The sequence below is a fragment of the Apus apus genome, chromosome 6, assembly GCF_020740795.1.
Source record: "Apus apus isolate bApuApu2 chromosome 6, bApuApu2.pri.cur, whole genome shotgun sequence".
Taxonomy (NCBI): Eukaryota; Metazoa; Chordata; class Aves; order Apodiformes; family Apodidae; genus Apus; species Apus apus.
In genome coordinates this window covers 33896621-33924583 of record NC_067287.1, presented here as the reverse complement: position 1 = coordinate 33924583, position 27963 = coordinate 33896621, and the positions used below count along the sequence as shown (strand labels likewise).

Sequence of the window (27963 nt, the reverse complement as noted above, 5' to 3'; positions counted from 1 at the left end):
GTTGTTACCATCTGCCTGGAACTACCTCCACCTAAGCACCTCTGAGTAATCTGAAATACTATTTTCAATTTTTTTATTTTATTTTTTTTTAATGCCTGCTTTATCTTTTACTAAGCTATTTGATTTTTCTTTGAAAAGAGTTCTAGTCTGCTTCTGTAAAATCCATTAGCTCAGGGCAGTGCTACATTGCACCAAAACTCCATTGTCCTGCAATGAAGAATCCACACCTACTAAGCATTAGGCAGTCAATGTTATTTCTAAGGAATCTGATGATTAACAGCACAACATCTTCCCCAGATTCCATCAAGGACTGAGTAGTCAGTGGTTGGGCTTATGAACGCTGCTACTTAGGGCTGACCACAGTGTGGCATCTGCCACATTAGAGAGTAAACTACTGCTGTTGTGAAGATGAGCAGCTGCATACTTTCTGCAACTTCACTCCTCATTTTACACACAGTAACAGCCCAAAACACAAACCTCTCACTAAAATGCTTCATGCTGGACTTGGCTGGGGGTTAAGGAAAGCAACTCTCCATTGGAGTTTCTCAAAACAATCTGGTACACCCTGTAAAACCACCTCTGTATTGAATTTTTGGGCTTCACCTTTGAAAAGTGCTAAATATTGCTAATATTTTTCAGGAGTTACAGGAATTCTGGTAAAGAACACAAAGACACGTGACCCAGACCCTTCCTTCACTAGAAAATTACTTCAACTTCACTGTCCTCCTTTAGTCCTAGACAGAGAAAGAAGCAGCACTGAGCCAATTAAGTCCACCCAAGCCTCTCCCCAAGGTTTTGGTTAGAAATTTAGATTCCATTGCTTTTTCTATGATTTTTAGGTCAGGCAGGACATTTGGAAGGTGGAGCTCTTGTACTCTTGGAAAGCATGTTGTGAAGCATCATTCGTATGGCCACACGTTTGCTCTGGGGATACCTTTAGTAAAGCAACCAGTCTTTAAGAAAAGGGACCTACAGACAAAACCAACTGACCCTCACAGGTTGGAGCTGCACTCAAAGGGAGATGCTCATTTATCTCAGTTGATTGTTTTCATTATTCTGTGCTTTCCTACTGAAGTGGTATGAGATAGACCCCTCTATTGAGAAACCTCCTCCTCATTGTTGAAATTTATCAATACAGTCTTAGAAGCAGCAGCTCTTTTTAAGTTCCTGTTAGAGTTAGTAGCAAGCTTTTGAGAAAACCAATGAGGTGTAACAGAAGCCCTGCTTTCTGAGTGAAGATAAAAGCATGCTCATCTCTCCAAAGCCAATGGAGAGGAAAGAAAACCAAGTACTACAATATACCAAGTGTTAATACCACTAAGTTAACATGACACACACCACCTGTGATGCTGAAATGCCCGACTGCAGAGAGCATTTCCTCCTAAGTATTCAGAGGTACTTTTTGTCCACTCCTGTACAAAATTCTACCTCAAGCTAAGCTCTTGCACTGCACGTACAAGGAAATTTGCCCTAGACAACATATGCTACTCTGAATGAAAGTACATTTTCCAAATAATTTGGTTGTTTTCCTATTCTGAGAAGGTCAGGCTATCTTCTCATTGCATGGTCATTTTCACCAAGCATTACCTGTTACCCCCCCATCCTACCAAGAACGCATTTCTGATTCACATCAAGCTTTAGATAAATTCCTGGTGTGATTTTTCTTCCTAAATTCACCAAGTTTCAGCCCAAAAGCACCACTTGCTATGCTTAAGTAGTATCACTTGCTATCTTCAGGTCATTTTAACTGCTTGGAGGCAGGTGAGAAGATTTCTGAATGTTGTGTGTGTGTATCTGCACGTGTCACAAAACAAAACAAATCTGCAAGATTCAGAAGTCAGCCTGTACATTAGTGGGGATTCCATCACAAACCAGAACCAACCCTCGCAAAATCCAGGAAACAATCTTCCATTGCTGGTACATTTGGCAATTCAAAAGCACCACGAAATGACCTCAGTTGTTGAGGAAAAGGGTTTTCAGGTGGCCAAGGTCACACCTAGCAGAAGACTTAAAAAGTCTTCCTGTGCTCATCTGCTTTATTTTCATACCTAGACAAGCAGACAGTAATTCCGGCAACCTCTAATTCATTGTGGAAGTTCAGACCAATCATTCACTGTAATTGTCCACTTCCCTGCTTTCCAAATCTGTAAGACGGGGCACAAAACTGCTGCATGAGGGTGTCATGAGGGCAGCTGCACAAACAGAAGACTTGTGGCAAGTGTATAATAAAGCCTGTTATCATTGCTAGTGATGCTGCTCCTCCCTATTCTTTTGAAACCACGGCCTGAAAACCAGTAACCTAGCTAAGCATTTGCTTTTCAGGACAGGAAGTTATGAACTTAAAATAAGAAATCAATTTTGGTCCAGAACTTCAGCTATTAGAAGCTGCAGATTTTGCAGCCCCATTCAGCTCCTCTTGCCTGAGGACATTATACTGACCTATATGAATGGTCAAGCCACCTGTATCTAGATGACTTTGCACATGATACACATCCCACAGCAGCCTTGGCTCTCGAACTAACATGCTCACTGCTCTTTTCAGCGTGGGTTTCACTACCTAAATAATCTTATTCTAAAAATCATGAGCACTCACCCAGCAAGACAGGACTTGCCTTCCAGCACACAGAGGAGTTCTTAGTGAGAACTAAACCTGACTCAGAAAGTTACGTTTGTTGGTCTTACACCGGATGGCCCAAGGAGGTTGATGAAGGTGACCACGAATTAGCACAAATTTCAGAGCAGTTCTCACCCTCCGAGCGCTTCTTTCGTGTTATGTGCCTCTACCAAGTCATTTACAACTCTGAGTCCCACCAGCTCCTTTGCCTATCAGCCAGGAGGCCCAGCAGACAGGGTCTGATGGCACCACAGGCTGCTTGAGCTAAGCACACGCTGCAGGGTCACCTCAGCATTGTGCCCGTTCTGCTTGCAACATCAGCATCACCACTACAACAGTATAACAAGACAAGTTATTACTCCTCAAGTCACAGAGGACAGCAAGATGTGCTGAGGGTCACAGGACTTTCCTGGCTTCCTTGCTCCCTCTGAAACAACTGCTGGATGCCTGAAGAGGTGAACAAGCCAAAGAGCACCCAACAGCCTTAAGGCCAATGACCATCATCCAGATGACGGACAAACACGGGTGGCACAGCATGGTCACAACTCGTGTCCCCAGGGAGTGACTTTCCAAAGACATTCTTACCTATGCTATGGAGTAGAAACTTCCAAACATTCTTTTAAATGTTGATTTAAGCCTTATTTCAAGCCTCAAAAGCACATTCCACCAGCAAAAAAGTGCACAAAAATTATTTAGCAAGAGTTAAAGATATTCTGTCCCCGATTTCTGCTGTTCCCTGTTACCGTGGAGAATACCGGTACCTACAGACAACAATCTACATGAGACAACATGCCTTATTTTCCCCAAAACTACAGCTAAGGTTTAAAAATCTTTAAAGACCGACCCTCTATGTGTCTTGTGCTGTGACTAAGCTTTTGATAAAAGGTTTTAGAAATCCTGTAAGAACTGTATCATGTTTTCCCAAGCCACATACATTTATCAGAGAAGTGAAGCTGGTTAAAGAACAGCGAGAAGCACCAACCAGAGCCTCTCTGCTGCTTTCCACAGGTCTGTTCTGCAGACAGACTCAGTCGAGGTCAGTTTCTGATAAAACCGTCCAAGATTTGAGCGCTAATGACTCACATCTGCAATTTTAAATTATTCAGTCTCCACTTAAGTACCCACCACAGGCGCAATAAACAGCAGCTAATACAAGTCATGCATGTTTCATAAAGGGTAAACTGTACCCTCTGGAGTATATTACATTTATCTCTGAAAAGAGTGACAGCATTTTCAACATCATTTGAGAGTAGTTTTTCCTGCTACTCCTTTTACCTTTCTGCAGTAAAACCTCCTGTTGGTTTGGAGTTTTATTAAGGTACAGGAGACAGACTGTGATCTATTAAAATAAATATTTACTTTCAAAGTCATAAATACAGGGGAAAACCTTTTAAAAATGAGTTGGCTTCGTTTCCCTGTGGCTTATGCAACTCTCCCTTACACGGGCTGCAAATAAACAGCTGCAGCCACATGTGCTTCGTATTCTGCAGGGACGTCCAAAAGACTGAGCACCACCCAAAAACCTGACAGGTTCCCAAGGAACAGGGGGGTGCTCACCAGTGACTTTGCACACTGTAGTGAAAGTCTTTTCTTGTTGGATGCCTGGGAGCAGCCGGACCCTCATCAAATGTTTGCACTCCTCAGCAGGGAGCTTCTGGTGCTGTCTGCAGATAATTAGCATGACCAAAGCACCTTTTCCTGCTGCTTGGAAAGGAGTCTAGCACAACGATACCGAACAGAAACCCAAAAAAAGGGAAGAAAATATGCAACACTGTGTAACCAAGTACAATTTCAGGCAACCTGCTGGCAGCTGGCCATCTTTGAAGCCCAAAACCCCTTATATACCACAGTCAGTCATTACCTTCTTTCAATCAGTTATGACTGAAAAACCTGAACAAACCTCACTACAGTTGTTACTTAGTGATGCAGGAGAACTTTCTGGTGAGCTTACCTGCTATGAAGTCTCTGCTGTTGGCAATATTATTAATAGCAGAGCTTGTAAGACACAGAAAGCAAAGCAGGATGAAAAGATAAACCCCAAACATCCACCTAAGTGCTTGGCGTGAAAAAGCATGTGCTAAAGCATATTCTAAGGAGAAAAGAAAATTTCACTTAAAATAAGGGCACTGTGAACACCACAGATAGATCGAGAGAGGCACCACTGGAGTACAGCCACAGGCTGTTAACTCCTGACCTGTTTCTACCTGGGCCTGGCAAAGTCAGTGTTTTCATACCTCTGCTACACTGAGAGTGCAGCTCACTGAGCTGTTAGTCATTGCCTTACACTTATGTTTTTCTTCTCCAATTAGTTCCCTGCCCTTGACTTGGGAAGATAGTACCATGTAACACCATTCTGCCAGAGGAGCACTTGTTCCTCCAAGAAATTAATGGTAGTACTCTATATCAAAACATCTCTATTGAACCAACACAGCTGCTCTTTTCACTCAATTACTGAGCAGTCATCCAGGAATACAAGACGACTTCTGAGGCAGGATCACTCATGTTCCCTCCAGAAATGTTACCTTTTCTCCAGCTGTGGAGCCATGACTCCTCAGGATCCAAGCCATTAAGAAGTGCCAGACTATCACAAGATCTGTCATCCCATTACTGCACTCTTGTCTTCAAAAGAGCACTTTCATTCACAGAGATATTGGCGGGGAGTTAAAATGCCATCAGTTTCTCTCTGCTGTCTCTTGGCGAGTGGTTTGGTCTCTTCCAGTTATTAAGGTTAAAGAAGCAGAGATTGACAGTACAGTCACAGTAAATTAAAAGTGAAACTCCTCAGACAGTGCTCTGAGTTTCTGCCAAATTCACCATCTTCTAATTGAGCTTTCACTTCAGATGAATGACACTGAATTTTTAGAGAAGTGGCAGTGTTTCGTGGACACTTAAAATCCTCATCCTAACCCTTCCCTCAAACAAATGTACAAATACCACACAACCCATAATAATAGTTGATAAAGAAATGTGCTGCTTTTATAGCATGATCTTCAAAGGCTCCAGCCAGTGACAATATTCTGCAAGCCCCTCTACCAGCTTTCCTACCTGTTACTTCTCCAAGGAAGAACCCTGTGTCATTGTTCACAACACAGCCATTTCAAACTGGGGGCAGGGTGTCAGAGAAACACCACCAAAGTCCCTGTTTTAAGCTTATTCATGTGACCATCCATGCACCTGTCAAAAATTAAGGCCTCTGTAAGAGCAATAGCTCAGGAACTGGGAGAGGTGGAATACTCATGTGTCAGTACCCTTGATTGCTTCACTTTCCCAGCTCTCCTCACCAATTTCTGAAGCATGAGAGGTTCACAGGGGACAATGTTAACACGAGCAGGAAACTGCAGTTTCCCCGAGTCCACTCATAAAGACAGATGAATCTACATGGAAATCAACACATGGATTGCGAGTTGAGAATGAAGTTCACAGTTGAACTCCTCCTCCCCTCAAAAAGTATGTCTATCTATGCACAGTTGCATGAAACTCCCTGGTTTTCAATTATTTACATATAAGTAAAACATGCACTTGTCCCACGTGCTTCACTTGGAAGCAGCGAGTCTGTTCAATGAAACAATGACTGAATTCTGTTCACATGTGTCTTGTTTTACTTTCTTCTGAAGAACTGAAAAGTCTGTTTGCTAGCTTTGAGGTCTGTAACCCTAACAATTCCTTCCCAAATATGTAGGACAACGTTTTCTGCAAGATTTCTTAGCTGAGCTTAGAACTCAGCAGAACAGTCTTTACGACACCTAAAGAGGTTAAAAAAAAAAACCCAAACCAAAACAACAAACTAACCACAACAGCAACAATCCCCCAAACCACTGATACAGTAGTAATTGCTTTACTTCACTGAGCAAACAATTTAGGAAGTCAGGCAATGGAGAAAATGTCTTTTAGTGCTGGAAACACTGCTCACATAAATAACAACAGGTATGGTAGGTCAGAACGTTTCCAAATCTAATTTTGTTCATTCCTTCACATCATCTAGTATAGTAAACCATTATTTACTATAGTGATCAGTCAACTTAGGGTACTGCCTAAAGAGGTGGAATAGTCCTGTTCTCACTATGCCCACAAAAAATCTGTGAAGAAAGAAAACTGGCATAACCAGAGATGTGATTAATAATCTTATTACCAGAAGAGGACTGACACACTGCTGTAACAATGAGAAGGAAAATAAAAATTGCCACAGGTTAAATATGTGAAGACATTCATGAACCTAGGAAAATGCTTTATTACTATTAGGAGTACATAAAGAAGAACGTACAGAGCTAGAAATGGAGATGAAAGAGAATCTAAACTGAGGGCAAATGAATTTAAACATCACCTTTTAAAAATAACAATAAGGTAGAATAAAAGTACAAAGGTGGACCAGAGTGGGAGACCAGAGAAGGATGCTGCTACAACCACATGTGAAACAATGTGTGAAGAAGTATTATGCAACTCTCCAAGGTAGAACAATCTGAGTCCACAAACCACTGAGACATGCTGTTGCATACCCAGTCATAAGTACTGTAATATATTTTTTGAAGGAATTTTTTTCCCCCTTAAACTAAGTAGCAAATTTAAAAGGCCAGGAAAGGGTTTGAGTAATCAGTTTTATCTCAAAAGCAGACAACTACAGCAGGAATTCCAGAATATAAAATAATAGTTATAGATATATAGATATAAAAGGATTGTTTTCCATAATGCAACACTAGGTAAACGAAAATACATCAGCTTGGACTACCTAAGCATCTCTCAAATAAATACTTCCATAGTTAGAGAATAGAAGACAGATCTTATCCATGGTACACCAACACTTTTTCATCTGTTTGGCAGTTAGATGCCCATGAAGAGAGGAAGGACTCAACTACACAGATTAACTGGTGGCAAACCATGACCCACGAGTGCCATACAATATGACTCAATAGTGTCATATGTAACAGTTATAAATGCTGACCCCGGATTACTGAGTTAATGCATTTCCAATAATTACTGGGAAGCAGCAGAATTTTTCAGCTCTTTCAACGCTTTCTTATTAAAATCTTTTCCAGAATTCTCTATGCAATTCCAGACATTTGACTACAATGAAAAAGATTAATTTGAAATAAAAGCTTGTACACAGAAGGACTGCTACAATAACAAAGGATTCTATTGCAAATAAAGCATTTCTGATTAATTTAATCCACAATCTGTCTGTTCTTCACAATGTTTTAATGGACGTGAAATCCAATCAATCAAGCCCTAAACAGTAAAAACAGCACCATATTTTTAAGTACACAATTCTCATCTCTAACTTCATTCCTTCCCAGTAGGCACCTCACACCAGCAACTCATCCTGCCCATTGCAAAAAATCTGCTACAAGCATTTTCTTCATTTCCAAGTCAGACCATCCCATAGAAAATGTAAACAAAACCCATCCTTCATCCATTTCCCAAGTATTCTGACATCAAAAGCAAGTACACTGAGACTGCAACTAAACTTAAAGAGTTCCTACCACCTCTTTTGGAATTCACACACCTTTAGAAAAAATCTTCTCATCTACTGCTAATTATGACTCAGAACGTATTTTTTTTCCCCTTCCAACTAACAAAAACCTTGCAATATCCCTTATCATTGTCAATTATTTACAGCAGAGCTGCCGACTGCAAAAACGAAGCTCACTGGGAATTCATTTGGTACACAAAACAGCTTTACAATATATTACACCTTCCCACTATTATTAGACTTAGTACTTCATATTTTGAACAGAAGTAAATATTCCCCTTGTGGGAAAATACTGCCTACTTGTGTAAGACTTAATGACATAAGGTAAATTGAGCTGTTGGTTTGAGTTAGGCATGCAATACACTTCAAGAATGTGCTATTTCCTTTTGTATATGATGCAATTCTACAGACAACATGATTAGAAAACCCATTTGTGTTTGAATTTTCCTTTGATTGTTTTAAAGGCTATTACTCACATCAACATTGTGCTATTTTTCCCTCATCTATTTCCATTATCAGTTTGATTTAGAATAATGCTGTCCCAGCAGGTTTCCTGAACTGATTTTAAGTGAACATAGTGCTCTGATTACAAAAAGGAAAGCAAACAAAACCCTACTGATTCAATACATTCTGAGACAGTTAACAAGAAGAGTAAGAACTGAGTATTGCATTCTAAGATCCTTTTTTCACATTTTCATTAGCATATACATTTTTCCTCAAAAAAAGCAGCAAAATATCACTAAATGTAAAGACTTCTCAATTCTTCCCAATCACTTATATGTTGACAATAATTTTCCTTTTTATTAGAAATTCCACAAACATGGAGGCTAATCCAATCTCATCCAGTCTCTCCTTCCCACTACTCATTTACCAGCACTCACAGCAAAGAATGTTTGCTTGGCTTTCATCTATCTGTTCTTCTCTTGTTAAAAAAAGGACGTGCACTAATGAAAAAACATACAAATAAGGGCTGTTGCTAACTACTGGAGAAGTCAGTTTTCCCAGAAACCTGTGGAAGAACCACAGAGTGACTATCCCTGCGTGTATTACCGTGTGCTCATCTACAAGTTGGTGAAATCAGACCAGACAAGCAGAACCTCCAGAAAGCAAAGCCTGGCAATGAATCCTTAAAACTGGTCCCTGACCCAAGCGCAGTCAATAAGCCAGATGAGCTGAGGGCTGCCTGAAGGGAAATTATTTTCCTGCCAGCATCTCCAATAGCTATTTAACCCACAGAGGTTAATAGAGTCTATGCTGCTTAAAAAAAGTTCAGAAATAGCTCTTCATTTTGTCTTCTTCTTTCTTTTTTTTCCCCTTAAATACTAATTACTATTCCAGACAAGATTTCATGGTAACAATATGTTAACAAGAGATGTTTACTATTTTTCATAGCCTCTCTCTCCAGTGTTCAGTTTTGCCTAACAGAGTTTCTTCGAGTTTATTCTGTCCAGAATTAATTTCTTTCTCTGATTATTCACTCATTTTTCACTCGAGGTCACAAAGCAGAAAGAAATAAGGAATTTAAACACTCCAGAAAGCCTTAACACACAGACAGGCCAAGCGGGTCTTGTGGGCGTATCGCTGCCTGGTATTCATTACTTGGAGAACTAACAGTGTAAGGTCAGGAGCATGATGCAGATGTGCTCCTGACCGTATCCAGGTGAAGGTTGTTACCAAATCCATAGTACAAAACCAGCTCCAACAGTTGTCAGAAAGGCTGGAGCCAGGGTTGATCCACCTCCAGAAAAAACAGCTGGGCCAGAACAAGGGACCGTCTCATTCTGTGCCCTGTTCCTGTCACTAGCCAGAAGATGCTGCCTAGGAATGTGATAGACATACAAGTACTTAGGATACCTCCCCAAGCCTCATCCCAAATCCCAGCTGTTTTCAGCTAAGCAACTGTATGAAGCTATTATTCACTCATTCACTAAAGGAAACAAAGAAAACAACACTTTTTTTTTTTACATCATCACAACTGAAAGCACAAGTTGTACGTGTGCGTAGAATTAGAATTAACGCTTAAGAGTCTCCTAAAAAATTACTTTAAAACACTTAATACCAACCTGGCCATTGGCAGCAGCAGGAGGTCAGTATGAACTTCCCAAGAACTGCAGTTCTTTGGGAACTAACTCTTCTCCCATTTCCACAGTAGAAGATACTGGAACCAGCCTATCAGTACTCACTTATGATCTACATCACGTTAGAATCGTACGCTGTCTCCCACTGCCTGTAGCTTTCTCCCCGTTTGGTACTAGCAGACAATCATTATTTCCACACCAGTCTGACCTTGAGAAAGCACCATTTGTAGATGGTGTTAAGGTCAGCAGAGGAACAGCAATTCACTCTGAAAATACTTGACATATTGCTTTGTTGGGATATGTAGCCCTCACTTCCACAGTATCAAGAGACTCCAAAAGTTTGATGATAGTTCTGGTAAACACCTGTCAAGCTTCCTAGACCAACAAGATTGCTTTAGACTGCTTCACGTTTACCTGCTCCTCCTGAGAGTTCTCTGCATCTGGCTGCTGGAGGCTGAGCTCCACTAACGGTGCAGAAGCAGTTAGTCAAGTCACACACATAGTTTGAAGAACTAATGCTTCATCCTGGAGGACAGTTAATGTGCGGAAAGGGAAAAAACAAACTGCTACACTAATAGTGTGAAAGTAGCACATCCCTAACCGTATCTTCCAGGGGAACTCAGTCACTTCGTGACTGGAAATCACAGAGAAGCAGTCCTGTGTCACAGGTGTACTTTCAAGTTTCAGTAGAATAATTTCCTATTGGAAGGCAATTTAACATAAGTTCTTTTCTCCAACTTTATCCTTTTCTCACTGCCAACACACAAGAGTAAATAGAGCCTCCAAGCCTAATGCAATATTCTGAAAGTATTACATAAAATCTGAGCAAACATAATATCATTATACGTTTCTCAAGAAGGCTGAAGGATTATTAAATGCTCTGTGATTTTCTGAGTAGAGAAGGAAGCTACTTTGGGACACGTCTCAGCCTACATTAGTAGGATTCTTACACATTTGCCTCATCAACTGGATTATAAGAAAGAGCCAAGTCATTTAGAGAGACAGATTTTGTTTGTTCAAGATACTGCAACAGCAAAACCAACAAAACCTAAAAAAACCCCACATTATAAGAGCTGAAGAGATTTTATACATATCAGCAACTGACAACACACAGTAATCTGTAATTACTGGAGGGGTTCTAGAGCCATCTGATTTTTCCTAAGTGAAAAATAACAGCAAAAGTTTGCTTTCTTTGTTGTTGTGGTCATTGTTTGAAATAGAAGGTAACATTTCTGCCTTTGGAAAAATGACCCAAATTCATCCAAAGCACAAAGATGCCACTGAATGTAGCAGTCACCCATAAACACTAACAGTTAAGAATGAAGATAATTACAACTGCCTACTCTTGAACTCTGTTTTTCATTTTCAGATACTTCCTATGATTGATGCAGTTTGAGATATAGCTCAAAGTATGAGTTGTAGGAACTAGAAAGTAAATTACTCCATGGGATGGTCAAGGAACTAATTTCATTTGAGGAACGCTAAATGGGCAGCTTTGGAGAAAATCCTTTCACCACATTTAAAAAAAGAATACAACTCTTTTGAAAGTACGACACGTAAATACAAACTGTTAACTGGGAAATGTTCACCAGTTCATTTATCATTGTTTGCTCTTATATATTATCTCTATTTATTTTCTAGTGTTTTTAAAATTAAAAAGGGGTTGGGGTGGGGGGGAATGCAGGCAGAAACCTAAACCTTCCTTTACACTTTAAATGGTTCTGTGCATAAGTAAAAGCAAATCTATTCCCTTATGGTACAAGAGAACAGGAGGAGGGTGCCTGGGCTACTTCAGCGATGTTTCTGGCCATGGCACTGTCAGACCAGTTAAAAGGCAGATGATGTTAATGACAGCCCAGCAGCAGTGCAGGTGGGAAGACAAGTGGAAGACAGCTCATCAACATGGCCATCTCCCAGAAGTTGTGCACAAGCACTGGACACCTCTAGACTGGAGCAGTTTTGGGGCTCCTGACATGCCCACTGATAATGCAGCTGCTAATTATACTGGACTTCCAGGAAGCCCTGTGGTTATAAAATGTTACCCATAATTTTATTTCAAGACCCATTTTTTGCAGACCTCCATTCAGTTTGTTCACTTAGCCATCTCCACCTCATCGTATGCTGAGAGCTAAACGATGGGTAAGACCTTGCAGTTCTTGGATTCTCCATCGGCTCCTTAGAGCAAGGAACTGCACCAAGCCCCAAGGGCAGAGGCCAACACTGAAGCTGCATCTGAGCCATCCGCAGGGCATGAGCCTATTCTGCTGCTGCATGTGGAAGGGAAGGACACCAACCCAACTCCTCTGGAATGAGCTGTAAATCACTATGAAAGAAGCCACTTGTTTGTTAATCATTACATATCCCTATCATTAGTTTTACAGGATGGAGCACGACTAAACTCTCCAAGAAAACAGTGCACCTCCTCTTGCCAAAAAGGGGTTAAAAAATTCAATTCCTTTTTCACAGTGTTTTTTAAAGATAACACGTGATTTTGTTCCTTTATTCCAAACGACCAAGGGCATCCAGTGGATGGGTGCAGGATCCAGGCAGTGCTAGATCTCCACCACCCTGAGCCACAGATGTCTGGGACAGACCATTTGTTGGTTTTCCATCCTTGACAAAAAGCTATTCTGGCCACTGGCTTTCCACCAGCCATGCAAGCTTATCATAGGAGGCTAAAAAAAAATCACAAGGCGGGTGGATGCTGCACAGATCAGTGGTTACTTCTGGTCATCCTTCATTACCTACAGTTTTGCAAGATGAGAACTGCTCACTCCTACACAGAATATGTTTTTTATGTTTTTTTCCAACATTCTGCAAGTCCATTTAGGATTGCATTCTCTCCCCTTTTACAGCAGGTACCAGGAAATGAAAAAAAGGCAACTGCTCTTTTTTTTTTTCTTCTAGTGTTCTGTTGTATGCTTATTCTCCTTTTAATATGTCCAAAAATTGACTGCTAGGTAACTTTCCTCTGATATGAAGAAAAATTTTAGTGGCCCATAAAATCTGGCATTTAAATTCATTTATTTTTGCTGTCATTAATTCCTACTGTGACCATCACTGCTCACTGCAATTTAACACATACTGCACACTTAAATATAGTTGAAGCAAAGGATCCTTTGAACAAATGACCACATTGAATGGTCTGTTCAAGTGACTGACTTTTCCTATTTTTTCTTAGTCACACAGGGTACCACATGTGAAAAGACTGACTGAAGACTGTCCTTGGATTCCTGCAGCTTACGAGATGCAGCATTAGAGTAGATGATGTTTAGAACTCGTTGGTTTCTTTTCAAAACCACTACTAAGCTGCAAAAGCTAAAGTTTGGTTAAGCAGGTTTTAACTTTTTAAAAGCAGAACCATTCTTAGGTGTACATTTACTAAACACAATGAAAGATTCCTTGGTGCTGCAGGGAAAAAAATGCTCAGTTCTCGGAGTTCCAAGTCCAATCAAGATTGGAGCATCTATTGATTCATTAATGACATAATTAATTGCAATTGGTGACCTATGCCTTCAGGATCAATATCTGCAATAAAACAGCTAAACCGCAGTATTTAACATTTATGAAATGTTAATAGCTGTAATGTTCTCAGTACTCATCTATAACTAATCCCAAGGAGTCCTAATCACACACACAGAGCTACATGCACAAACCCCCAACCAGAGGTGTAAGCTACAAGCTTACACCACCCCCTCTTCTGGGGGTTTTACACCCACCTCTCCAGCATCTGGGGCAATCCACTTACACACAGTGTTTACACCCACACACAGCAGAGATCTTCATCAGGGCACTTGACTTTGAAATTAGAAAGTTAACTAAGAACTGAAATTGTTTTGCACATTTTTTGTCCACTTATTTCAACTGGAATTGCTACATGCAGTTGTTATCTTCGCAACCTACAATTATTTACCCAGATTTGAAGATGTGAGTATCAACACACACTTTGATTAATACCAGATTATGAAATAAGTGCTGGTTTTATTTCCAGAGGTACTTAAGGCAAATTATTCTTCAAAGTAAATGTAATCCTTTTACAGAAAATAAATAAATAAATAAACATACAAAAAAAGTTTCAGTCAGCCTCAGTCAACTTTCTCTCCTTTTAAACTTTTTCCAGACAGTCATTAAAAAGGGCTGCATTTCAAGTTTTTTGCCATGAGTAGGAACAGCATTTCATATAAAAATATATCACTGCAGGGAAAACATGTTCCATCTATATCTGAAGTTTCAGCGCATTTTGCACTGAGTGATAATAAAGAAGTACTTGTGTGATTTCCTGCACTGGACTGCTTTTGCTGCCAGCATCCTTCAAAACAAGAACTGCACTGCTTACTTTGCTGCAAACCATTCTTCAAGTCTTAGGCAATCTGCACGGTAGCTTCTATTGCATTAAACCCTCTCACTTCCATGTTCCCGAACTTCTGACTTCCAACAAAACCAGAACAGAACACCAGAGTGTTTGCCTGTGCTGTAACATTTCAGGGTCCAAAAAAACATGTATCCTTTCATTTATCTTAAAAAAAAAAAATATAAAAATTGTTCTGTAAGGCATCAACTGGATTTTATTAAAGAACTGACACAGCTTTAATGATCTTATTGCTTGGAAACTAATTATCCTCACCAGCGTCCTGTCTTCAGCCTGCTTAGATAGTAAGATCTGAAACAACCCCTGACAGAAGGAGCATCCATGTGCGACAGCTACTTGTATCCACAGACCTCAGTGGACTATACACTGCATAACAACATCATATGTTTTTGCAGCAAAGTTGTACTGACCAAGGCAGCAGGACATGGATTATTTTATAGATTCATAAAATGCAGCTGTCTTGTAGTATTCTGGTGACAAAGGCTACTGAAATTAATGCCAGAATAAGACTATCATAAGGAATGCAGCTAATAACAAGCTGGCCATTGGCATTTACCTTCTCAACCTATACACATTACTGGAGAAGTCATACAAGCCTGGGAGGTGGTAGAGAGGCCAAGGAAGTTCACAGCCCCATGAAGGATCCTTCCTGGTCACCAGGTTTGTTACCTGACAGTCCCTTTCTGCTGCTGATGCAGCCGACAGGACCTGCAGTGTAACGCCTGACCCCCGATTTTTATTTCTGATGAAATAGCTACTACAAGCCATGCCTTGGCTAAAGATTCTGCTACTCTGCTCTTGCCTTTCCCAATATAAAATACTGTCTCAGTGCATAAAGTCTTTGTTTTAACGGGGATGTGTGCATGCAGCTTTTAATTTATTCCCCACCTGCCACCCCAAGAGTAGTCTGACATGTCCCACATTTCCCCAGTGATGACTGGCCGACAGAAAACCCACCACAGACCTGTTTAATCCCAGTCAGAGAAACGGTAGGTTGCTCATCTGTCTGCTATGAAGCATCAGGCATAAAATGTTTGTCTTTGGCTTCCCTGCCAAAGGTTTTCCATGTCTTTTGTCCTACAGTGGTCTTCAGAGCAGCCCTACGGATTCCGGGCTGACTTTTGCAGAAGCGTTTGAAGATGTACAAAACTACTGCGATCTGAGGATGGGAGGTGATGTAAAAAGTAGCCCACAAGTCTGAATTCTGACAACTGTCCTAAATGTTCACTTGATCCACTGATCTTAGTCTTGCTGGATTTTCTTGCTAAGGTAGAGGAGGCTGCAATAATCAAAATGGAAGACCTTCCCAAGGACTGAAAGTACCTAGCATACCTTCACAGACAGACAGTTCAGAAGCAAAATTAATATCTACTTGGTAAACTAGAAGTAATTAATTCACAGTCTCAGACAAGTTCACAGCACAGAGTTAACTTTGTGAAATCAAATATGACAGTCTTCCAATTAATTTCTAAAAATTTTAAATCAGATTCCTGAGTGGCAGGGGAGCTACAGACTGAATTAAGTTTTTCCTTACCCAATTCCACCATCCGAATGGAATGAAATTTCAAACACAAAACAGTTTGGTTGTGTGGGACAGCTTTCTGTGATATTTCATTTGCATTTAAGGATTTTATATTGTAGACGCTATTTTATTAACATGAATTCATCATTGCCATTCTGGAATAAGGCTTTGAGGTAAAATGGAAATTCTGTGTCTTCTAACATGTAACAGACTAGCTGAGGTTTTCTTCAAATCTGGCTTTATATAGTGCAGATTCAAGTCAAAATACCATGGAGACCAATCATATCTCTTGGTTAACTCAGGAAAGAATGTAAAAATCAAACACAATAAGGAAAAAAAAGAACCCAGAAGTACAACAAGCACAGCTCCTACAGAGTCTCGTTAGTCAGACTTCCCACTTGTCTTTTTTTTATTCATTCTCGTAGCAACTTTCAGGTGCCTACCTTAGACATTAAGGTTTCTGGGCTACTGAGGATGGACTTTATAGTAACCTATGCAGACTATCATCTTCAACTGTTAAATTTTCGTCCACATAAATTCTAAGTATCTCCTTAGCCTACAATGCATCCTAATGTAATAACCTGATACAATTTGTATCATAACACTCATCAGTCCTAGCACTTCAGAGTAAGTGAGAACAGCTACTCTGCATTGGGTCTTGGCAATCAGCTCTGCCTTTGATAAGCTAGAAAGGTACAGATGGTCAAGCCTAAGGTAGGTTGTGGCCCATGAAGCATAAAATGGGGATTAGGGTGGTGGAATTCTATGCCTAACTCAACAGTCACTATGCATTCTGCTGTCCAGATGTCCAGAGACATGATTTTCTTTCCATTTTGTTAACACAGATTTTTTAACCAGGTTTTAATTAGGGTGTTTGCAGCTGATGCATCTGTTTTTCTTCTGAAAAGCCAGTTCTTACACATTTGGATTGATGGTATTTCTGAAAAGAAACCGGGCAATCTTCTGAAACTTACACAATGTGCTTTTTTAACGGGGTTGGGAGAAAGGTTTTGCGCTGAACCCACTAGACCACTCAAACTCTTAAATTGGCTGGAAATAAGAACACATTTCAGCTATACCTCTCGTCACTGTCCTGCTATTCATTCCTACAGACTTATTTTTCAAAAGGCAGGCTGGTAAGTATCAGAAGTACCTCTGCTGATCCGAATATACAGAATTCTGCTAACTATTATTAGTACCTGACCCACATATATAAACAAAACAGCAACCACATGAAAAGTTACTAGAATGAAAAGAGAGATTATATGATTTTCTGTTACTTAAAAGAAAATAAATAAAAACAACAGACATATGGAAAATACAATATTAATTAGAACAATGTGGATTAAAAATAGTAGCTACATCACAACCACTGTCAGGAAGTATCAACTCATGGACAGTTTTTACTGAGAAATTAGCACAAACCACAGAGCTACTACAGCAGTGAAATCTACATAAAGGAAGACCTCAGAACTGCTCAATATATTATACTCAAAACATCTGCAGTGAGGAGCCTGCAATTTCAAACATTTGGACAGATTACAGGGCTTGTGTGACATGCAATCAGCTTACTTTTAAAGACTTCACAGATGCTAAAGCAATCGTAATTAACATCTGAGCTATCATTCCTTACACACCCAGTTTGTATCAAAATCCATGATTTTAAGAATTCAAGGTAGGGCCTTCAAAAACTGAAATCTCCTGCCATGAAATATCTAGCAAGGATCAGGCTGAAATGATTAAACATCTGGTTAGACTAAAAGAGCCGTTCAAGGAGTCTAAGAAGAAACAGCCTCTGGAGTTTGGGGGAAATAGAACTGATTGCAGGTTTGTTAACCTGAGGCAGTAATTTGACTGCTTACCACCGTTTCATCAGCACATCTTGCTATGTTGAATAGAGCAAACACTAAATTACTGCTTTAATCAGCATCATAAAACATCACGTTTCTCTCTGCTTCCTACCAGCTGGTTTAGCAGGAATAAAAGGTTTATTTGATGGGTAACTTGGAAGATCCTCAAGGGCCCCCTAAGTTGCTACATTTCTACAGTTGGACTTTCAAAGCAAGTTGAGTCTTTACAAATATTGTTGGCTTAGTTTTTTAGAGTTTTTTTAGAAGTTTTCTAGAAAGAAAAACTCAAGATAAATTTGCTACCTCCAACACAAGAATCTACTCATCGCTCTTTAGTATAATCATGTCAATTATATGTTGTTGTGCCATCAGTTAAGGAAAAAAAACCAACATCAACTCAAAATCTATGTCCATAAAACAGAAGTCATAGTTCACTACCTACAAAACACACTGCTAAATTGTAAAGTTTCACAATTATACTTCTACATTAAATCATTTCCACAAAAAAAACCCGAACCAAACCAAAACCTATACCTCACATTTTTCTTTCCCCTTGTGGAAAAGACCCATAAAAGCAACTGACCAAGTCTTAACATAAGGGAATCTCTATGATGCAGATGGGAAAAAGAACGTCCTTGTGTAGCACTGATTGCAGTATAGGACCCAAGAAATTTTATGCCATACACTAAGTGACATTTTGAGAGGCCCTTTATGTCATCCTATTGCTACTCCTACTGAAATATGTGATGTTGAACAACTCAACAAATCTCCAAGTACATAGGAAACTCTGTCCCCAAACAATAAACAAAAAACCAACGCCCCCAGACCAAACATGCCCAACTGTTAATAAAAATAAGCTCTCTCTGGTATTTTTTTCTAGCGTATCTAAATTAACCTCAAATCATTAAACTAAGGATAAGGAGACAAATCAGCCAAGGATGCTTCTAATTAAGGTTTGCTCTTCTCTTCTTAACAAAGTTTGGGAGAGAACACACACACGGCACCACAAGGTCCCTCCCGATGCCAGGAATTCTCTCATTATGAGAGCTGCTAGAAAACTGAGCATCTCTTTCAGTGCCACATTATTGTATGTAACGCAAATTTTACTGTGAATTGCAACTTCACCGCGGCTGTGTAAAACAGTTCTAAAAGTGGTATTTACAGTTGTGGTGGGGCTTCCCTCTGGTTTAAATTCTCCGCAGAGATTGGCTGCCTGATGCCCTCGGTTTGAAGATTCAGCTCCTCCTTGCTGAGGATTTAATTCTCCTCTCAGGGAAATGGAATTCTCATTACTCTACACATTATGTTCAGTTTCGTTATTGAATAAATACAACTGACACATTAAGAAAACCTCAGTCGTATGGTCATTTCAGCTCGAGTTACACAGCCACGACTGAGGAGGGAAATTTGATATTTAATATGTGCTATTTGCACAATGGTCACTTGATACATTGGCACGTTTTTTTTATTACAGTAAAAAAATAAATTCAAATAGACTGACAACCTTCAAGGACATATTAGGCTCGAGCGCTCATACCGTGCAACACTACAAAGGCTTCTCATTCTGCTGCAGAAGTTAACAAGACAGTCATAATTAAATTAAATTAAAATAGGCTCCCAGAAATCCCTAAATTATGCCTGGGAGCTCTCCAGTGCCACCAGGATTAGGCAGGCACAAAACTGCTTTACAGATATCTCTATTCCACCCTGCCTATTAAAGGTAGAGCAGAGCACCTCCAGCAATATTGATTCTGAGGACATGCCTTATTTGAGGCACACAGCATGACTCAGCGTTCAATAATCTCACGCTTCTTTATCAAAACCCTTTGCACAGATATGCAGGTAGCTAGGACTTCTACTCTGTACACACACACCTTCCAAAGATCAAGGCTGGGATCTGACAAGGACAGCAGTTGCTGTGTTTGCCTTTGCTTTTTTGCCTCCCCTCTCACCAGTTTTTGTCTTATTTTACAGCTCCACATGGAGATCGTTTAGTTTATCAACAAAAACACTGAGCTCTGGACTGACATCCAGGCAACAGTTACTATAGATGACTTAACTGGGTAACAGTGAAAACCACAGGTGTACAATTCAGAACAAAATGTATGAGAACTACAGTATACTACAGTAGGTTACTATGCATCCTCCAGACTTCTGAAGTTTATGCTGATGCTTCACATCTTCACTTAGCTAGTTAATACTAATTTGGTATGGCTCCATGTCTTAAAATTTCATTTCCAGATACAGTAGGGAATACATTCAGGTACGTGTATATTTTGAAAAGCCATCACACAAAAGCAATTCCTTTAACAAGAAAGAATAGCAAGCTGAAGAGAGATCATTCTCAATCCAGAGCTTTCACTAGGTAGACAGGGAAAAAATGAAGGCATGTGCTACAACGAAATAATATCACAAGATTTGGAGAAGAGGAAAAGGCTTTTGAAGTCTCAACTCTAGAAGCTTCAGCCAGAGTCACTTTAGGACAAACAGCAATGCCTCCTTCAGGGTAGTAAGCACAGAGTCATAAAGTAAGCAATCAGCCCTTTCTTTTATGGAGGTGCTCCATACTTTGTCCTAGCATAATTTTGCCAGCAGGTTTTATCCCCTGATGTCAAAGAGCTGCCTGAAACAGTAGTCAGTTCACTTACACACAGCTCCAAAGTGAAAAACCAAACCAAAAAGCGAAGCAGCATACAGAAATGTAGAGAAATAGCCCTGCAGGTCCAGGAACTACACACATCTCCTTTGGTTTGAACTCCAAGAGAAAGCTCCTGTCACCCGACCTGCAGCACCGAGTTGACTCAGCTGGTCCATCCAGAGTTATGGGGACAACTGACTTGGGACTTCCTGACATGCCCTGAGCAGAGCTCAGCCTAGTTCTTTCTTTGCAAAACAAAACAAAACGAGCGGGGGTGGAAATTAACCCCAGACTCAAACCAAAGACTAGTGACACAGGACTAAAGAGTTTACAGGACACAGAATCATGTTTTACTCTGCATCTTTCAATTCCAGTCATTCACTCACACCAGATGTCATGTTCCTTCTTTAGGCAGCAGGAGCCCCTGCCACAAAGACCAAGATGGAAAAGACATGAGATTTCTTCCTACTAACTCCAACTCTTGGGGAATAAAATAGGATTTGTCCTGCAGATGGTATTTGAAAATAGCTACCAAATAGCTACAGTGCACAACCAAAACCAGGCAGGGTACAGTCTCTCCATCACTATAATGCTTTGGTGTATTTGGAATTCTTTTTCAAAATACAGTGCTTTGGGGGAGGAAATGCACCAATCAGGTGACCACCACTTGGGAAAATATCTGCATTTCTAGTTTAACAAACTACATACAAGCACATACTTCTGTATGAAAGTGCTTATGCCATCAACACAAACTGTGTTGTGCTGGTGTTACATTGTATCAGACCAAACGCAAAACAAAACAGATTTATAAAAAGAAACCAACAAACCCAAACCACAGCTCTTCCTAGAAGAGAAGAAAAAAAAATTCTAGAAGACAAGGTGCAATTCCTTTTGCTTCATTTTATACCTCCTCCTTCCTATTTCTATACTAACAAGTTTACGTTTGGTTTAAGAATGTGTCACGTAACAGTACGTACCTGTACCTACAGTATGTACCATGGGGGGGTCTGTTCCTAAAGGGCTGCATCTTGTGGAATTGACCCATGCTGGAGCAGTTCCTGAAGAACTGCATCCCACGGCAAGGACTTCTGTTGGAGAACTTAATGGAGGACTGTCCTGTGGGAGGGACCCTGTGCTGAAGGGTCTCTCCCCTGTCCAGCTGAGGAAGGCAGTGATACAGCAGCTGGGTGGGCAACTAGTGTCCAGCCAAGGTCAACCCACTGCAACCCACACCAGCATTTACCTAACTAACCTATATACTTCATACCTGTAACTACACGCTAAAAAGAGATGAGAAGCTGTGCATTCTTTCACAGCACTGACTTGCACATGCTGAGAAGACAGATAAGATGGCCAAGAGAGAGATTACACCTGGAATTGCTTGATTTTACTACTGGGCACTAGGAATAGTTGTTGTTCTCCTCTTTATATGAGGCAACACTTTGGATTCACCAGCCACAACAGAAAAGCTTCTGGGTTTGATGGATAGACAGGTGAGTTTTGTAAATATTTTTTAGATTATCAGGGGGAGAATTTTGCACAAAACCCAGGAACGACAGTTTCAAGTACAAATAATTAATATGCACACTGGGAATTGGAAAGTTCAAGTCATGAAGTGTGAAACAGCTGTTGCACAGACAGGTCTTCAGAGCAATACCTGCAATTACCTCTGAAGGTCCACATATGATTTTGCCTTTATGAAAAGCACAAACATGACAGCACCTCTTCAGTTCATTCCAACCTGTGCATGTTCCCTCCTTTTCAGTGTGAGCTCAGCTGTCGCACAGAGCGTTCTCAACCCATGACAGCCACTAAGGAATGTGTCCTTGCTTCCAATTTATGTGATCCCGTATTTACTTGCAAAAAATGATTCTATATTAAGGTTGAAAGTGCCATCCAAAATTAAGAAAACCTGTGGATCTGTGCAACTTGAACTTTACTCCTTGCTTGTGTGACTGTGATGCAGTTATTGAAATACTGGATTTCCTCCCCCTCTCAAATCTTGGGTCTGAGCACGCACAACAGATGATTTCCACACACTAAGAAGCTAATGGCCAGCCCAGTTCATTATGGCCACATCCTCTACTGAGGATGCAAAACAAATACGTTCCTAATCTTTTCTCCAATACTGTCATTAGTATTCTTTACAAACAAGTCTCTCTTTCTGGGGCACTGGTATGCCATGAGCTCCCAACAGTTTGAATGCAAGTCTGCAAGAAATCTACCTACAGTCTGACAGCCAGAGGATGCCAAACATGGTAGGAACAGAGGAAGCCCAGCAGATTCATGGTCTTGCCTTCAGAGATTGAAATGCTTAAAATCTGATGCTTAATGCTAATAATTTTTTAAAAGAGAAACTCAGAGCACAATTTCTAAGAAATGTACTGTGTCAGCCAAAACCACTATTTTTCATTTGAAAGCAGGTCAGAGCTGAACGTATCTGTGACACTGTGGTGATTGTTCATTTATCACAAGTGATAAATCTCAAAGTACCTAACTCAACCTCTTACACTTGTTTGTTTTTTAATATTCCCCATGTAGCAACAGAGAGAGTCGCTATCAGAAGAAGTGGCCTAATGCTTTGTATACGCAGTTGTTCTTCATAATTAACTGTTCTCTGCAATATCTAAAAGAAATCCATCTTTGGAGAGAGAGAAGAGACAAATAATTTTGGCAAATAAAGCTAAAATAAACCACCATAACCCCTCCAAATAAACTGCACTGTATTCAATTATGGAAAATTAGTAAATATGCTCCCACACATATGGAGAAAAATGAACATGTGATCAAACTAACAGGATTATGCAAAAGAAGCTTCTAATAATACGTCCATAATTAATCTTTTCTAGTCTTGGGGCTTGCCTGTAATCATTCTTCATGTACGTTAATTCAATTCAGGCAAAAACTAATTCTATTGAAAGGAGGCATTTTACAAGAACCCTCCAATTCTGAGGACTACTTTTCCTAATCTAGTTACAGTGCAGCAGATGGTATAGGGTCCACTTCTGTGCCATGCTTAGCTTTCTTCTATGCTTTGTTTTACTGACAAGAAAAAGGAGGATGTTTTATTTGGACCACTAAAACGAAGTTCCCTTGGCATACGAGACAAAGTAAAACTGAGGAGAACTTCTCAGAAAACATTTTGACTTCTAAAAGTTATAATGCCAATTAGTAGACTCCTTATTGTACTCCTGAACTATCTTCTTTTCCAGGGAGAATGGCAAATAAAAAACCAAACCAAACCACAAAAAAACTCTATTATTAAATCAAACAGCATCTGTAGCATGAAACACATGATCTGGTATTTTATGCTGTGTGTGCATGCACATATGTGTTTCTGCCTCCATATATAACAACAAGTATTTTATTGTAAAGTTTTCCTCAGTTTAATAATAGATGAACCTTACAGTAAAAATGTATCAAAATATCCCAACATATTAATTTGCTTTACAAATTTCATGTCAGAATGAAGGCTAAAAAAGAGAAAATCAGGGAAGTAAGAAAGGGACATCTACAGAAATTCTATTTCCCCCATTACTACTATTTTTATTTGTAATTAAACATAGCAATAATACTTTCTAATTTTAAAAGTTCATTCTTTAACTCCTACAACTAATTCAAATCCTCACACGGGACTACAAAAATATTCAAGGAAGTGGTTCTTTCTTTCCCCAAGTTATCTTGTCTCATCATGTAATTCAGGAATGTCACTGCTGGAAGTCTAGACATCCTCTAGCATATATTAATTTTCCAGCTTCCTAAAATGCAATGTACTACAAGTGGTAAGAGAGGCCAGTACTCTTCTCCTGTTCTCATAAGGATAATGACAATCTTTTTGGTTATGAACCACACATGAAAAAAGTTACAGCCTCCAGCCAGAAAAACCTCAGGTACCATCGCTTCAACCCCTCAAATCTCAGGTTTGCTCCTCAGTCTTTTCAAACCGACTATTTAAGAAAATTTACCTCACTGGCCAGTTCAAATGGGGTTCATTTTTTGCTGCATATGGTGCTTGACTAGACCCCTATGAGACAAAAGCCGCAGTTCCTTTAATCACTCTTTATCAATGTACATAAAAAGAAGACTAATAAGGCACAGCAAAAACCCCCAATACGCGTTAATTTCTATGTTACAGGCTAACCAGTTCCTACTAGTATTAGAAATAAGAGAAAACAGGCTTATATTTTTAATTAGAGAGAACAAAAAATGAAACCTCCATGTATTCTGAGCAAAACAGTGAAGTTGTTCTAAGTCTGATTTACATCATCACGTGAAGAGATCATTTACTTGCCATTGATTAATATTACTGCTACTACTATAAGCATCAGTGGTAAAGTTGGAAGGTATGAATGAATATGAATACGAATACTTTCAGGGATCTGTTTGGCTAAGATAGTAAAAGAGTTGGAAGTCCAAGCCACCTGTAGATTGACATACCAAAACCTTGGTAGAAGGGGATGCAACTCTCAGCCTAAGTTGACTGAAAGCTACAAGCTGCACTAGTGAATGTAGCCATAGATCAAAATAGTACACAGAAGCTGGCCCAAGCAACAACAGAAAGGAGAACTATCCACTGGCCAAAATGGGGGGGATGTAGAAGAGATGCAAGATGCTTTTACAGCTACCAGAATTTGAGAAGAGAAAAAATACCAACCAGAATAAACTGAGGAGCGCTCTGAAAAATGAAGGGGAAAAGCAGCATTTTTGAGGGTAACGGGGTAGTTTAACAACTGTTTTTCATGTGGAAGAATTAAAAGAAATCCTCCTTCCTACAGCACACACAAACCCATAAAGAAAAGAGCAGTCATCAGCAATGCAAGAGAAGGCTGCAGATTTGACCCTAACAATAAAATACTAATGTTGTAGTGACAAAAAAAAACAGTGTTGTAAACCCAAAGTCAGTGTCCTCAGAGCTGCAAAGGTAACACTTAAAAGAAAGCTCTCTTCGTCACAGAATACTCCCAGAAATCTTCCTGAGGAGATGTGCTCTTCTGTGAAGCAAGACCCTGCACCTGGCAGCATGTCTGCTACATGGCTTTGTAAAACCCTACATCTTGCTCTGTCCCCAGGCTGCAACAGAGGCCGCTGAGGTGCAAAATCTGTTTGCATTCTGTTCATGTCAAAGACACTAAGCCAGACACAATGATACAATTCAGGTTGTGTTATACTACACATGCACACGTGCATAATCTGACCTCAAGACAACACACGGACGTGGTTCCGAAGCATCCCAGGTTCATCACGTATCCCTTCATTTCTCCTTGCTGCTCACTTCCCTTTACAGCCACCCCACGGCCCCTCCAGACTGTTATCTGCTTGCACAGTCTGGCAAAGCAAGATCAGACAGAAGTTCTGCAGATTTAATAAGAACGCGTATAATGTGTCACAAGCTTCAGTGACTTTGGGGATTAGAAGTATATAGAAATGCTACGGAATCTCCAGTGTTCTGCAAGTAACCATGACTGGGGATTAAAATATATAAAACTTGTCAGATGCTCGTATACGTAATATCTACTTAGTGACATCTCATTTAGAGAGAGGATTCATTAACCTCACAATGCTATTGTTTTTCAACATCTGCAGAACGAGCCAGAAGGTTGAGCTGGTGCTTGCTCTATAAAGAGATTTTCAGAGTCACTGTCTGAATGGATTCAGAACTCCAAAGGCTAAACTTCAGTACAAGGTATCAGAAAAAACCTGAAACTATTAAATAGGTTTGCATACTGGAGCGTCACAAAACATGACTGGAACCTGGGTTGAGGCTGTTTCTGATCCCTAAATAAAAGAGAGGCTTAAATGAAATTGACTAGAATTTGTCTACTAAGCTTCCTCTAACAGGTCTTTGGGTGTTGTGAGGAAAATATCTGAAATGAGCCAGATATTTTTATGCAAGGATGAATCTCAAGTCCTGAGCAGGTGCAGTAGTTAATTTTCATAATGTTCCTGGTTATGCAGCAAATATAGCATTGCCAGTTTCATTACAAGGCAAAATAAATGCTAACAAATTTTGTTTTGACACTACCTGCCATTCAAACGACTAAAAGCACCACATTTATTTTAATGACAGCTGGCTTAAAAAAAAAAAACAACACCACATGCAAATAAGACAATATTACATAAAGGAAAAAAAATCATTCAAAGCATGAAATGCAAATAAAATGCTAAATATAGGGATGCTATGGCCCCCACCAAGCTTGAACATCCAAGAACAGAAAAGGAATAACCACAGAAAAGAACCAGAGATGAAGTACACACCTCTGCCTGTGCTGTATTTACCTACAGTTCCATCAGAAGAGCACCTAAGCAGTTGGGGAAGGGAAAGGGGCCAACTTGCAGGTAACCAAAGCAAGCCCGACTGTTCTGGCATTTTTGCTCAAGCAGCTACCTCTGAACAACTGGAGGTTCAGAAGGAAGCATTTTGTCATGACAATGACTTCATTCATCAACCTCATCATCAAAAACATCTATACATAAAACAAAAAGCAGATTTTGGTCTAGAGCTGGACTGAATCCTATGTTGCCTTCTGTGCTCTTATCCTTGTGTCCTCAAAAATCCTCACTCTTCCAGTATTGACTGAATGCCAAGTGAAGACTCCAGGAGGAGGGAAATTTTCTTTTATCTTCTACCAGTATATTTCCCAAGCATTTTAACAACGTCATGTAAATAACAGCATCGCTGTGCAGAACAGTGTAACCGAAGTGTTGTAATCAATTTTGATACCTGTAATCATAACCTGTAATTATCATGTAACTGAAGAAGTATAACCAAGGAGTGAAGCCCAGTTCCATATTTGATACATTTTGCACGCAAGATCTCTGTGGTTACACATCTCAATAGGAGAAAACTCTACAAGCCAGAAGATCAGCTATACAAAAAATACACTTCTAAAAGCCATTGTAACTCAAGATGCTCAACAAATAGCTGAATTGAATAAAAAAGGGAAGGAGGGGAAAAATAGTCTTGTGCTGGTCTTCAGAGAAACACCAAGCTTTTAACATTTTCACACCTTTTAACTGTAATTATGATATAGCTACATAAAGTGCATTACACAGGAGTTAGGCATAAATCTGCCTTCAGGTGCATCCAGCCAGCTAAACTACACGAATTTCCCCACAGTAAGGAATTTGTAATTATTTATAAATCAACCAGGGCAATTTCTGAAGCTATAATAATATCTGCTTGGAACATCATAGCAATATTGTGACAACAAAGCTAAATATTTGAAGGAAAGCCTCTTTTAAAAGAGGAAGATGTTAATACTTACTTTAAAAAAAAAAAAATAACTTAGACTCATTTTCTCACAGCCATACAGCACAGAAACACATGTCAAGTAGTCTGTCCACTACCACCTTTCTGCCTTGGAGCAGAAGAAACACAAGCTATCAATCTAATAACCTTCTATGATGTTGTGACTGAATGGATAGATG

General features: G+C 39.8%; 1 long non-coding RNA gene across 1 annotated transcript in view; it reads right to left on the bottom strand.

Moving 5' to 3' along the window:
- Positions 1-27963, bottom strand: part of LOC127386725 (uncharacterized) — a 103141-nt gene that overhangs the window by 7846 nt on the left and 67332 nt on the right. The window lies entirely within an intron of this gene.